This window comes from Balaenoptera borealis, assembly GCF_965194805.1.
Source record: "Balaenoptera borealis genome assembly, chromosome: 18".
NCBI lineage: Eukaryota > Metazoa > Chordata > Mammalia > Artiodactyla > Balaenopteridae > Balaenoptera > Balaenoptera borealis.
This window is the reverse complement of record NC_138877.1, coordinates 42,054,633-42,070,530: the sequence shown is the minus strand read 5'-3', so window position 1 is coordinate 42,070,530 and position 15,898 is coordinate 42,054,633.

Genomic DNA, 15,898 nt, shown 5'->3' with positions numbered 1-15,898 from the left:
ACAGAATACACTATCTTCTTAAGTGCTCATGGAATATTCTCCGAGATAGATAATATCTTGGGTTGCAAATCAAGTCTCAGAACATTAAGAAAAATAAAATCATATCAAGTACCTTTTCCAACCACAAGGCTATGAGACTAGTATCAATTACAGAAAAAAAAAACTGTAAAAAATACAAACACATGGAAGCTAAACAATACACTACTAAATAACCAAGAGATCACTGAAGAAATCAAAGAGGAAATCAAAAAATACCTAGAAAAAAATGACAATGAAAAAACGACGATCCAAAACCTGTGGGATGCACCAAAGGCAGTTCTAGGAGGGAAGTTTATAGCAATACAATCCTATCTCAAGAAACAAGAAAACTCTCAAATAAAACAATGTAACCTTACACCTAAAGCAATTAGAGAAAGAAGAACAAAAATACCCAGAGTTAGCAGAAGGAAAGAAATCATAAAGATCAGATCAGAAATAAATGAAAAAGAAATGAAGGAAACATGAGCAAAGATCAATAAAACAAAAAGCTGGTTCTTTGAGAAAAACAAAACTGATAAACCATTAATCAGCCTCATCAAGATAAAAAGGGAGAAGACTCAAATCAACAGTATTAGAAATGAAAAAGGAGAAGTAACAACTGACACTACAGAAAAACAAAGGATCATGAGAGATTACTACAAGTTACTCTATGCCAATAAAATGGACAACCTGGAAGAAATAGACAGATTCTTAGAAAAGCACAACCTTACAAGACTGAAACAGGAAGAAATAGAAAATATGAACAGACCAATAACAAGCACTGAAATTGAAACTGTGATTAAAAATCTTCCAACAAACAAAAGCCCAGGACCAGATGGCTTCACAGGTGAATTCTATCAAGTATTTAGAGAAGAGCTAACACCTATCCTTCTCTAACTCTTCCAAAATATAGCAGAGGGAGGAACACTCCCCAACTCATTCTATGAGGCCACCATCACCCTGACACCAAAACTAGAAAAATATGTCACAAGAATAGAAAACTACAGGCCTATATCACTGATGAACATACATGCAAAAATCCTCAACAAAATACTAGCAAACAGAATCCAACAGCACATTAAAAGGATCATACAGCTTGACCAAGTGGGGTTTATCCCAGGAATGCAAGGATTCTTCAATATACGAAAATCAATCAATGTGATAAACCATGTTAACAAATTGAAGGAGAAAAACCATATGATCATCTCAATAGATGCAGAGAAAGCTTTTGACAAAATTCAACACTGATTTATGATAAAAACCCTCCAGAAAGTAGGCATAGAGGGAACTTACCTCAACATAATAAAGGCCACGTAAGACAAACTCACAGCCATCATCATTCTCGATGGTGAAAAACTGAAACCATTTCCACTAAGATCAGGAACAAGACAAGGTTGCCCACTCTCACCACTATTATTCAACATAGTTTTGGAAGTGTTAGCCACAGCAATCAGAGAAGACAAAGAAATAAAAGGAATCCAAATCGGAAAAGAAGAAGTAAAGCTGTCATTGATTGCAGATGACATGATACTATACATAGAGAATCCTAAAGATGCTACCAGAAAACTAGTAGAGCTAATCATGAATTTGGTAAAGTAGCAGGATACAAAATTAATGCACAGAAATCTCTTACATTCCTATACACTATTTATGAAAAATATGAAAGAGAAAATAAAGAAACACTCCCATTTACCATTGCAACAGAAACAATAAAATAGCTAGGAATAAACCTACCTAAGGAGATAAAAGACCTTTATGCAGAAAACTATAAGACAGTGATGAAAGAAATTAAAGATGATACAAACAGATGGAGAGATATACCATGTTCTGGGTTTGGAAGAATCAACATTGTGTAAATGACTATACTACCCAAAGCAATCTACAGATTCAATGCAATCCCTACCTAACTACCATTGGATAGAAAGCCCAGAGATAAACCCACACAAATATGGTCACCTTATCTTTAATAAAGGAGGCAAGAATATACAATGGAGAAAAGACAACCTCTTCAGTAAATGGTACTGTGAAAACTGGACAGCTACAAGTAAAAGAATGAAATTAGAACACTCCCTAACACCATACACAAAAATAAACTCAAAATGGATTAAAGACCTAAATGTAAGGTCAGACACTATCAAACTCTTAGAGGAAAACATAGGCAGAACACTCTATGACATAAATCACAGAAACATTATTTTTGATCGACCTCCTAGAGAAATGGAAATAAAAACAAAAATGAACAAATGGGAGCTAATGAAACTTAAAAGCTTTTGCACAGCAAAGGCAACCATAAACAAGATGAAAAGACAATCCTCAGAATGGGAGAATATGTTTGCGAATGAAGCAACTGACAAACGATTAATCTCCAAGATACACAAGCAGCTCATGCAGCTCAATATCAAAAAGCAAACAACCCAATCAAAAAACGGGTAGAAGACCTAAATAGACATTTCTCCAAAGAAGATATACAGATGGCCAACAAACACATGAAAAGATGCCCAACATCACTAATCATTAGAGAAATGCAAATCAAAACCACACTGAGATATCACCTCACACCCATCAGAATGACCATCATCAAAATATCTTCAAACAATAAGTGCTGGAGAGGGTGTGGAGAAAAGGTAACCGTCTTTCATTGTTGGTGGGAATGTACATTGGTACAGCCACTATTGAGAACAGTATGAAGGTCCCTTAAAAAACTAAAAATAGAACCACCATATGACCCAGCAATCTCACTACTGGGCATATACCCTGAGAAAACCATAATTCAAAAAGGGTCATTTGCCACAATATTCATTGCAGCACTATTTACAAGAGCCAGGACATGGAAGAAACCTAAGTGTCCATCGACAGATGAATGGATAAAGAAGATGTGGTACATATATACAATGGAGTGTTACTCAGCCATAAAAAGAAAAAAAATTGAATTATTTGTAGTGAGGTGGATGGACATAGAGTCTGTCATACAGAGTGAAGTAAGTCAGAAGGAGAAAAACAAATACCGTATGCTAGCACATATACATGGAATCTAAAAAGATATGGTTCTGATGAACCTAGGAGCAGGACAAGAATAAAGATGCAGACGTAGAGAATGTACTTGAGGACAAGGGAGGTGGAAGGATAAGCTGGGATGAAGTGAGAGTGTAACATTGACAAATATACACTACCAAAACAAAAAATAGATATCTGGTGGGAAGCAGCTGCACAGCACAGGGAAATCAGCTAGGTGCTTTGTGACCACCTAGAGAAGTGGGATAGGGAGTGTGGGAGGGAGGCACAAGAGGGAGGGGATATATGTATACCTATAACTGATTCACTTTGTTATACAGCAGAAACTAATACAACATTGTAAAGCAATTATACTCCAATAAAGATGTTAAAAGCAAATGCTTTGTCTATTCATGGTCTTTTGTGCTTCCATACAAATTTTATGATTTTTTTTTGTTCTAGTTCTGTGAAAAAAGTCATGGGTATTTTGATAGAAGTTGCATTAAAGTTGTGAATTGCTTTGGATAGTATGGACATATTAACCATATTAATTGTTCCAAACCATAAACATGAATATCTTTCCATTTATTTATATCTTCTTCAGTTTCCTTCACCAAAGTCTTATATTTTTCAGAGTATAAATCTTTCACCTCCTTGTTTAAGTTTATTCCTAGGTATACTGTTATTTTTGGTGTGATTGTAAATGGGGTTGTTTTCTTAATTTCTATTTCTATATACAGTATCATGTTCTGCAAATAATAACAGTTTTACTTCTCCAATTTGGATATTCTGCAAATAATAACAGTTTTACTTCTCCAATTTGGATGCTTTTAATTTCTTTTTAGTATCCGATTGCTGTGGCTAGAACTTCTAATAATATGTTAAATAGAAATGGTGAGAGTGGGTATCCTGGTCTTGTTCCTGATCTTAGAGGAAAAGCTTTCAGGTTTTCACCATTGAGTATGATGTTAGTGGTGGGTTTCTCTTAAATGGCCTTTATTATGTTGAGATATTCACTCTATACCAACTTTGTTAAGAGTTTCTATCATGAATAAATATTGAATGTTGCAAATGATTTTTCTGCATCTATTGAGATGATCATGTGATTTTTATCCTTTTTTTTAATGTTGTGTATCACATTGATTGATCTGTGGATATTGAACTATCCCTGCATCCCTGGTATAAATCCCACTTGATCATGGTGTATGATTGTTTTTATGTATTGCTGAATTTGGTTCACTAATATTTTGTTGAGGATTTTTTCATCTAGGTTTATAAGGGATATGGGAAAATAATTTCCTCTTTATTTTAGCATCTTTTTCTGGTTTTAATATCAGGGTAATTCTGGCTTCATAGAATGAGTTAGAAAGTGTTCTCTTCTCTTCAATTTTTTGGAATTGTTTGAGAAAGATATGAGTTAACTCTTTAAATGTTTAGTAGAATTATCCTGTAAAGTGTCCAGTCCTGGACTTTTGTTTGTTGGGGGTTTTTTTTATTACCAATTTTATTTAAATACTAGTAATCACTCTATTTGGATTTTCTCTTTCTTCTTGATTCAGTCCTGGAAGACTGTATGTTTCTAGAAATTTATCCATTTATTCTAGGTTGTCCAATCTGTTGGCATATAACTGTTCATAGTTCATCAAAATCTTATGATTGTTTGTATTTCTGTGATATCAGTTGTAACTTCTCTTTCATTACTAGCTTTCATTTATTTGTGCCCACTTTCTTTTTTTCTTAATAAATATTGTTAAAGTTTTATCAATTTTATCTTTTCAAAAAACAGCTCTTAGTTTCATTGATATTTTCTATGTTTTTTTGTTTTTTGTTTTTTATTTTTTTCTTGTGTCTATTTTATTTATTTCCACGCTGGTCTTTGTTATTTCCTTCCTTCTGCTGACTTTGGGCTTTGATTTTTCTTCTTTTTCTAATTCCTTTTAGATAAAAATTTATGTTTTGTATTTGAGAATTTTCTTGTTTACTGAGGCAGGCCTTTTTCATTATAAACTTCCCTCTTAAAACTACTTCTGCTGTATACCATGCAGGTTTGGGAAAGTTTTCATTTGTCTTCATGCCTTTTCTTATTTTTTCTTTTATTTCTTCGTAGACTCACTGATTTTGCAGTAGCAAGTTATTTAGTCTACATATGCTTTTTATTTCTTTAATTAATTGATTTCTAGTTTGATACATTTGTGGTCTGAAAAGAAGCTTAATATAATTTCATTTTTCCTAAATTTATTGAAACTTGTTTTGTGGCCTAGCATGTAATCTATCCAGAAAAAAACATCCCATGTACACTTGAAGACAATGTGTATTCTTCTATTTTTTGTTGGAATGTCTTGTAAATATTTAAAGTCCCTCTCTTCTAATGTGTCACTTAAGGCACTCTTTCCTTATTGATTTTCTCTCTGGGTGATCTATCCATTGATGTAAGCAGAGTGTATAATCCTCTACTATTATTCTATTACTGTCATTTTTTTCCCTTTATGTCTGTTATTTTTGCTTTATATATTTAGGTGTTCCTATATTAGGTATATCTATGTTTACCAATGTTATAGCCTCTTCTTGGATTGATACCTTTATCAATATAGAACATCCTTCTTTGTCTTTTGTTATAAATGTTGTTTTAAAGTCTATTTTTCTAATATGAGTTTTGCCTACCTCAGCTTTCTTTTCATTTCCATTAGCCTGAAATATCTTTCTCCATCTCTTCACTTTAAGTGTTTGTGTGTCTTTGGCTCTGAAGTGAGTGTCTTGTAGGTAGCTTATAGATGGCTTTCACCTATCCTATGTCTTTTAATTGGAGAATTCAGTCCATTTACATTTTGAGGGATTACTGATAAGTATGTACTTATTGCTATTTTGTTACTCGTTTTCTGGTTGTTTTTGTAGTTATGCTCTGTTCTATTCTTCTTCTTTTAGTCTCTTCCCTGTTGTTCAATGATTTTATTTAATATTATGTTTGGATAAGTTTCTCTTTAATTTTTGTGTATCTACTGTAGTTTTTTGAACTGTGGTTGCCATGAAGTTTATATGTATCAATGTATAACTATATCTACTTGTTTTAAGCTGATAATCATTTAAGTTTAAACATATTCTAAAAGATCGATATTTTTACTCCCTCTCATCATTTTATGCTTTTCATGTCATATTCTATACTTTCATGTCTATCCCTTAACTCTTAATTGCAGTTTTAGTTGGTATTAAATCTTTGTCTTTTAACCTCCATACTAGTTTATTAAGTAGTTGATACAATTCCTTTCCCACATATTTTCCTTTACCAGTGAGAATTTTTACTTCATACATTTTCTTATTTCTTATACTGGTCTTTTCCTTTTTGCTTAAATAAGACTCTTTTTCATTTCTTGTAAGGTCAGCTTAGTTGTGATAAACTCTTAGTTTTTGCTTGTCTTGGAAATTCTTTCCCTCTCCTTCAGTTCTGAATGATAACCTTTCCAGTTAGAGTGTCTTAGGTTGTAAGCTTTTTTTTCCCAGCAGTTTGAATATATCATTCCACTCCCTTCTGGCCTGCAAAGTTTCTGCTGAAAAAACAGCCAATAACCTTATGGGGGTTCCCTTGTATGTGACTTTTTATTTTTGTCTTGCTGCATTTAAAATTCTGTCTTTAACCTTTGCCATTTTAATAATGATGTATCTTGGTGTGCTTATCTTTGGATTCATCTTGTTTGGTACTTGCTATGCATTCTGGACCTGGACATCTGTTCCTTCCTCAGGTTCAGGAGGTTTTCAGCCATAATTTCATAAAATACCTTTTATGTTCCTTTCTCTCTCTCTTCTCCTTCTGGCAGCCTTATAATGCCAATGTTAGTATGCTTGTAGTTGTCCAAGAGTTACCTTAAACTATCTTCTTTTTTTTAAAAAAAAGGTTTTTTGGGGGACCTCCCTGGTGGTGCAGTGGTTAAGAATCCACCTGCCAGTGCAGGGGACATGGGTTTGATCCCTGGTCTGGGAAGATCCCACATCTTAGAAGATCCCACAACTAAGCCCATGAGCCACAACTACTGAAGCCTGTGTGTCTAGAGCCCATGCTCCACAACAAGAAAAGCCACTGCAATGAGAAGCCCATGCACCACAACAAAGAGTAGCCCCTGCTCACCACAACTACAGAAAGCCTGTGCACAGCAACGAAGACCCAACGCAGCCAAAATAAAATTAATTAATTAAAAATAAATAAATAAATAAATAAAAAGCTTAAAAAAAAGTTTTCTTTTCTTTTTGCTGTTTTTATTGGATGATTTTTACTATTCTAGCTTCCATTTTGCTTATGCATTCTCCTGTATCACCTAATCTGCTGTTAATTCCTTATACTGCATTTTTCATTTCAATTATTTTATTCTTCAGCTCTGGCTACTTTTTATAAAATATTTTCTTTCTTGAAGTTCTTTCTTGAAGTTCTCACTGTGTTCCTCTATCCTTTTCCTGAGTTCAGTGAACATTTTATTACTATTGCTTTGAAGTGTTTATCAGGTAAATTATTTATCTCCAGTTCATTAGGTTTTTATTCCTGAGGTTTTATCTTTTCTTTCATTTGAAACATACTCCTCTGTCTTCTCATTTTATTTAACTTCCTCTGTCTCTATGAAATTAAGCAAAACAGTTTCCTATTCTGGTTTTGAAGGTGTGTCTGCGTGGGAGTATTCCTAAGCAGTCTGTGTGTGTCCAGTGCCTTTGTTGGGAGAGCTGGGTCTAAAGTGAGCATGGGTTGCATCTTCTCTTGGGCGTATGCTAGCAGCTGCTACCTTGGTGGGAGGTAGGGCTGGAGTCAGAGGGGCTAGAGCTGCAGCCAAGTGTGAGAGCAGATTTTCTCAGGCTCCATGGTGGTTGCTACCCTACTGGGGGGTAGGGCCAGGGCCCAAGGGGCTGGAGCAGGAGCCTTAAGGGAGTGGGGCTTCTCTCTTTTGTGATGGTAGTCTTCACCTTTGTCAGAGGTGGGGTTGGGGCCTGAGCATTTAGAGTCACACTTCTGAGCTGGCTCCACGTTTTCCCTAGGGCACATGCACATGCTAACAGTGGCAGTCTCCCCACTAGAAGGGAGCAGTGCCAGAGCAAGAGGCAGTGGAACAGGAGCCCAGTGTGGGCTGGAGGCTGCCTGGGGTGTTTCTGGAAGACTGACCAGAACAGAAGACAGTTTTCAATCAGCGATCTCTGTGCTGGAACTAAGAGCAAGCAAGTCTGTGCATGCACTCTTCAAGTACAGAGTCTTGGTTTCTTACAGCCCTCCAGTAAACCCCAATGGTTTTCAAGTCAGGTAAGGGGGCTTGCCTTCCCTGTGCTGGTCCCCAGGGCTGGATGCATATTAATGGACTCAAATACCTCACACCTTACTTAAGATTCCCGAGACTGTGATATACCCCTCCACTTCTGGGTCACCCACTAGATGTGTGGGTCCTGAGTAAATTACTTCTCCTCCCCTTCTACTAGACTCCTTGGGTTTCTTTCTTTATAGCCTTGGTTATAGAAGAACTGTTCTTCTAGTCTTCAGGTCATTCTCAATGAGAGTTTTCTATATGTAGTTTTCATTTTGATGTGTTCAATGAGCTCAGGGTCCTTTTTACTTCACCATCTTGATCCCACCTCCCTAGAAGTTCTCTTCTGATTGCTCTGATTTTATCAGTGAAATAGAAATCAAGGTAAACAGCTAAAAATGAGGATTGGACATGAGGCACAAGAAGTTTTGGAGAGAGAAGAAGATATGAAAGGATTATTCAGAAAATATAGAGATGTAAACTCTAAAAGCATTTAGAGCAGACATGGCAATGGCAGACACGGTTACTGTGTTAAATACCTTCTATTTACCTTCCTGCACTCCATGCATCTCCAGCATGTTCTCTACTTATATAGATTTTATCTCTTTCTTTAGGTTTTCAGTTGGGTTCAGCTAATGGTAAGTCACTAAAGAATACTGAAGAAACAAAGGAAAGTTAGGTCAAATTATCAATTCCTCAAAATATGCCTCCCTCAGAGACACCTTTAGTTGGCTGTGTCTCAAGTAAGTCAAAGCTCATTTATTTATTTATTTATTTTTTATTTGGGGTTTTCATTACTGCATGCAGGCTTTCTCTAGTTGTGGCGAGTGGGGGCTACTCTTTGTTGCAGTGCATGGGTTTCTCATTGCAATAGCTTCTCTTGTTGTGGAGCACAGGCTCTTGGCGTGCAGGCTTCAGTAGTTGTGGCTTGTGGACTCTAGAGCACAGGCTCAGTAGTTGTGGAGCACTGGCTTAGTTGCCCCATGACATGTGGGATCTTCCCAGACTAGGGCTCGAACCCATTTCTCCTGCACTGGCAGGAGGATTCTTAACCACTGCACCACCAAAGAAGACCTCAATGCTCATTTTAAGATAGGCTTTTCTTCATTTAGTTTCCATTAACCCTTCCTTGCCCTTGGCCCTTTAGACTTAGGGTTGGTAAAGTGTTTCCTAGCACTAGTACTGAACTTTCCCATGCACCATGTATGTACCTTTGAATCAGTTCCTTTACTTGAAAAATAATGATTTAAAATATCTTTATATGAGAGTGTGATGCTCTTTTGTTGGAACCTGAATAATGAAACTACAGATACTATTCACTTGGTATTTTGTTCACTGAATAAGTGAAATGTATAGATTCCTTAAAGTTGGAATGAGTCTAGTTAAACTCATACTTGGGATGAGTCTAGTGGACCCCCAATGTCTAGATCAGGTTAATTTGTCATACTCTCTGATAACTGAACCCATTCTCTCTAGTTTTTCTGTATAGTCTAACATGTGTGTTGTCCTCCAGAAAAAAAAAAAAAAAAAAAAAAACTGGTCCTTTAAGCTCATTACAGGATTTGTGTTAGGGGCATAATGGTAGCAAATGTCCACTGAGAAGTCTGAAAGTTTTACGAACTACCTTCCTGCCTGACCTAATACATAACAACCTCCTTTGAGTTTAAACAGATTTATTTTCTTCACATTGCCCAAGAATGCATCATTAAAAAAAAAAAAAAAAAAAAAAAACTTTCACCATATAGCAAGATCTTATCACATTTAATTCTTAGCCATCTGATCTCAAGTCTCTTCTTTAGATTCTTTTTAATTGATTCTTTATCTTTAACATCCAACCTCATCTTTTCTATTCTTCACTGTCCTTCAACATTCTAACTGGAAGATATGCTAAGTTTCAATGTTGGAATATCTTGGATTTGTAATCTAGACCTGATTTTTGCTACCACTATTTATTTGTGCACATTATTTAACTTACCTGAACCTCTATTTCCTTTATCAATAATAATTATAATAATAATAATACTTTTCTGAAAGTGGTTTAATAAAGATTAAATATGATAATCTATGTAAAGGGCATAATACCAAACAATAATTCAATATATATTAGCCCTCTTTTTTTTTATCTATACCTCATTTCATGGTGATCTATGCAATTAAACTTCTAACATTAGAATAATTTCAGGATAACATTTATAACATACAGCATATTTTTATAAGTACCATAAATGCAACACTAAGAATTTAGAAACATTTAAAAGGAGCTGTGTTTCTAATTAAAATGTCATAGCTATATTTTGTTACCTCAACATAAATTCCATATGTGTTGGTGAGAGAGGAATAGGGGATATTCTTGCAACTAACTAAGGAGCTGAGGATGGAGCATATTTTAACTTCAAAGCCCAAAGTAGTGCTATGTTAAATTAAGAATAATTCATTTTGATGAGATGGGAAAGGAAGCATTGTCAAATATATGATAAAATAATAATTTTAAATTTGAAAAGGAAAACCTTGTTTTGAGTTGTATATGTATAAAAGATAAATCAACAACAAAAAGTTGTCTTTTTTGTCTATCAATATTTAAGATAGCATGTCATGGTTCTTTTTTAATACTGTGCTATTCCAGATCATCCCACTGGACAAACACCAGCTGAGATTTTTTCGGAAATAACATAGCAATTCAAGGCTTGACTTCAAAAAGCACTAGATTTCATTCTGTACATGGAAAAAACTTCCTAAAATAGTGGAAAGAAAATGCCAAGAAGCTCTACTTCAGTCTTCATACTTCAAAAAATACTTCAAAATGAATAATTCTATTTATTACTGAAACACAATAAGAAGGGCCCAAGAATAAGACTGCCTTACCTGGATTACAGATATAAGTTAACTGAAATGCTGCAATAATAAGATTTAAGATGCACACGTTGCTTTTCCTCAACAATCGTTCTAGAAAAAAACCCTTCAGTATCTAAGACTTACTAAAAGAATGAAGTATTTGTATTCTACAAATAAAATTGATGATGATATTCTTCTATTTTAGGCTCATTCATGCTTTACAAGGGTATAAGAAAATATTCATAAAACTGAATTAAAATGATTTAATTCAGCTAATATTATGAGATTATTATTATGATTATTGTAATTCTATTCTGGAAAGGGATAAATATTCATTACTTGGAATTTTTGGAAAAGATGTAGAGAAAATATATGTCACAATGAGAGTTTTCTGTACTTGTAAACTAGAGATAATAATCCAAAATACTCATAAAAAAGATACAAATACACAGTGAATATAAAAATAAGTTTTAAAATAATGTACTTTTATTCATTATTTTCCCAATAGAATAAATTTCTTCATATATTAAAAATTAAGCATTAACAATTTCTAGGATGCTCATTTTATCACTTCAGAATATAATGTTAAACCAATGATCCTGCCTTCCTATTATTGATCAAAAATGATTTTTGAATTCTTATTGTGTGAAAGGCATTACTTTTTGTGTGTGGATGCTTTTCCTTCAAGAAGACAAACATACTCTGATATCTAAAATTTTTAATAAAGGTATACTTTCTATGTTTAAATGATAGTTAATCAAACATTAAATACCAAACTCTTTATAATCATTAAAAGTTGTGACATTCTTTTGCTTCCATCTAGTTGTATATCAATGTGAATGCCTCTTAATTAGCTGAGTTTTAATTAATTCATTTATAAAATGAGAGAAATGGTTTATATTATCTCTAAACTCTACTTCCGTTAAAGAAGATAAAAGAACAGAGAGAGAGAGTTAAATTGTTTTGTAGAAAGAAATCCTATAGTTCTCTAATATGGAATACATTTTTACAGACAAATTTTCTAAATGTTTTTTTGAACACTGAGTTAAAGAAAAAGCCTAATTTCTGGTTAAGCACTGTGAATTAAAAACATCTCCCTGGAACTGAAAGCAGAATAATTTATTGAAAGTCTTTATAAGGAGTGCCAGGCTTCAGAACAATTTTCCCACCACTTTGCCTCTACAGCCAGAATTTGGTCCTTGGCACTTGCCAGTAAGGAACAGGAGGGTTAGCTCTAGAGAGATGGAAAGAGAATCTCTGGTCTGTTGAAAAGCAAGTCACCACAGTGATTATGTGGAAGTCCACATACTCAACAGTGAGAAACCTGCCCCTCTCTGTTGATTCCCCTCAGAGTTGACATCATAGACAAGGGACTTGTGTAGTCACCCAGAACCCACACTCAGAAGGGTCCTACTCTTGGTTTAATGTTTTGCTCTTGCTTCCTTAAAATTCCTAATAATTTTTGAGCAAGGCATCCTTAAATTATGCAGCTGGTCCTGCTTCCCCTTCTTGCCTCCCAAATCCTGGGTGCCAGATTTACAATCACTGCAGGAGAATGCAGAACTTTTCTCTGGGGGAAATTATCTTGCTGGAAAGAAAAATTCTCAAGATGCCAATCCTGAGGGTAATCCATGGAATGGCCAGGATGCAGCCCAGTTAGCCTACAGACAGGCCACACATTAAAGAAGTCTCCGCCACTACCACCACACCCACACACACAGCTTCAAACAGTATTTTAGTGTCTCACTCTCATAAATGAACAAGGAGCCAACAATCACCCAATACTGAAGAAAAATCCCAAATATGGAAGGGAGTGACTGAGACACACAAACAGAAAAGAAGGAACTTAGATAAAGGCAAAATGTAGGGAGCATATGTTTAAATATATATAAAATACTAAAAATTGTGAGTATTTCATTCATGAACTAAATCACACATTGCTATTTTAAACACATTTAAAACACATTGCTATTTTAAACACATAATCAAAATAAACACTCTAAGAGAATAAAAAAAGAACTTGAGAACAACATAATAGCAAAAATTACAATAAATATTGGAATGCATAATTGAGAATATCTTCCCAATAATAGAATAAAAACACAGAGATAATGAGAGAGATTAGACAAGGAATATAAATCAATAAATGTGATACAATATCCAAATAACAAGATAAAAAAATTACAGAGAAGAAAATTCACAAGAGTCTCAGAAGGGAAAGAGAAAATTTTCCAGATAAATAAACCCCAAACAGCACCCATAATAATTTTAAAATATAAAATTTTAAAAAATACTTCAGGGCGATTGGTTCAAGATGGTGGAGTAGAAGGAAGTGCACTCACTCCTTCTTGCGAGAGCACTGGAATCACAATTAGCTGCTGAACAATCATTGACAGGAAGACACTGTGACTCACCAAAAAAGATACCCCACACCAAAAGACAAAGGAGAAGCAACAATGAGATGGTAGGAGGGAGTGCAATCACAATAAAAAGAAATCCCATAACCATTGGATGGGTGACTCACAAACTAGGGAACAATTATACCACAGAAGTCCACCCACTGGAGTGAAAGTTCTGGGCCCTACATCAGGCTTCCCAACCTGGGGGTCTGGCAACAAGAGGAGGAATTCCCAGAGAATCAGACTTTGAAGGTTAATAGGATTTGATTGCGGGACTTTGACAGGACTGGGGGAAACAGAGACTATACTGTTGGAGGGCACACAAAGTACTCTGTGCATCAGGACCAGGGGGAAGGACCAGTGGCCCCAGAGTAGACTAACCAGACCTACCTTGTAGTGTTTGAGGGTCTCCTTCAGAGACAGGGGTATGGCTATGGCTCACTGCGGGGAAAAGGACACTGGCAGCAGAAGTTTGGGGAAGTACCCCTTGGCATGAACCCTCCTAGAGTCTGCCATTAGCCCCACCAAAGAGCCTATAGGCTCCAGTGTTGGGTTGTCTCAGGCCAAACAACCAACAGGGAGGGAACTCAGCCCCATCCATTAGCAGACAAGTGGATTAAAGTTTTACTGAACTCTGCGACCGGAGCAACACCCAGCTCTACCCACCACCAGTCTCTTCCCTCAGGAAGCTTTCACAAGCCTCTTAGATAGCCTCATCCACCAGAGCACACACAGCAGAAGCAAGAAGAACTACAGTCCTACAGCCTGTGGAATGAAAAACACATTCACAGAAAGATAGACAAAATGAAACGGCAGAAGAGTATGTACCAGATGAAGGATCAAGATAAAATCCCAGATAAACAAATAAATGAAGTGGAGATAGGAAACATTCCAGAAAAATAATTCAGAAGAATGATAGTGAAGATGATCCAGGACCTCGGAAAAAGAATGGAGGCAAAGATCAAGAAGATGCAAGAAATGGTTAACAAAGAACTGGAAGAATTAAAGAAGAAACACCTAGAAGAATTAAAGAACAAACAAACAGAGATGAAGAATATAATAAGGGAAATGAAAAAATACACTAGAATGAATCAATAGCAGAATAACTGAGGCAGAAGAACGGATAAGTGACATGGAAGACAGAATGGTGGAATTCACGGCCATGGAATAGAATAAAGAAAAAGAATGAAAAGAAATGAAGACAGCCTAAGAGACCTCTGGGACTGCATTAAACGCACCAATATTCACATAATAGGGATCCCAACAGGAGAAGAGAGAAATGACCCTAGAAAAAATTTGAAGAGATTATAGTCGAAAACTTTCCTAACATGGGAAAGGAAATAGCCACCCAATTCCAGGAAGCACAGAGAGTCCTAGGCAGGATAAACCCAAGGAGAAACATGTCGAGACACACATTAATCAAATTGACAAAAATTAAAGACAAAGAAAAATTATTAAAAGCAACAAGGGAAAAATGACAAATAACATAAAATGGAACTCCCATAAGGTTAATAGCTGATTTCTCAGCAGAAACTCTACAAGCCAGGAGGGAGTGGCACAATATATTTAAAGTGATGAAAGTGAAGAACCTACAATCAAGGTTACACTACCCAGCAAGGATCTCAATCAGATTCAACAGATAAATCAAATATTTTACAGACAAGCAAAAGCTAAGAGAATTTAGCACCACAAAACCAGCTCTACAACAAATGCTAAAGGAACTTCTCTAAGTGGGAAACACAAGAGAAGAAAAGAACCTACAAAAGCAAACCCAAAACAGTTAAGAAATGGTAATAGGAACATATATATCAATAATTACCTTAAATGTGAATGGATTAAATGCTCCAACCAAAAGACACAGCCTTGCTGAATGGATACAAAAACAAGACCGGTATATATGCTGTCTTCAAGAGACCCACTTCAGACCTAGGGACACATACAGACTGAAAGTGAGGGGATGGAAAAAGATACTCCATGCAAATGGAAATCAAAAGAAAGCTGGAGTAGCAATATTCATATCAGATAAAATATACTTTAAAATAAAGAATGTTACAAGAGACAAGGAAGGACACTACATAATGATCAAGGGATCAATCCAAGAAAAAGATATAACAATTATAAATATATATGCACCCAACACAGAAGCACCTCAATACATAAGACAAATGCTAACAGCTATAAAAAGGAAATTGACAGTAACACAATAATACTGGGGGACTTTAACACCTCACTTACAACAATGGACAGATTATCCAGACAGAAAGTTAATAAGGAAACACAAGCTTCAAATGACAAAGTAGACCAGATAGATTTAATTGATATTTATAGGCTATTCCACCCAAAAACAACAAAATACACTTTCTTCTCAAGTGGACATGGAAAATTCTCCAT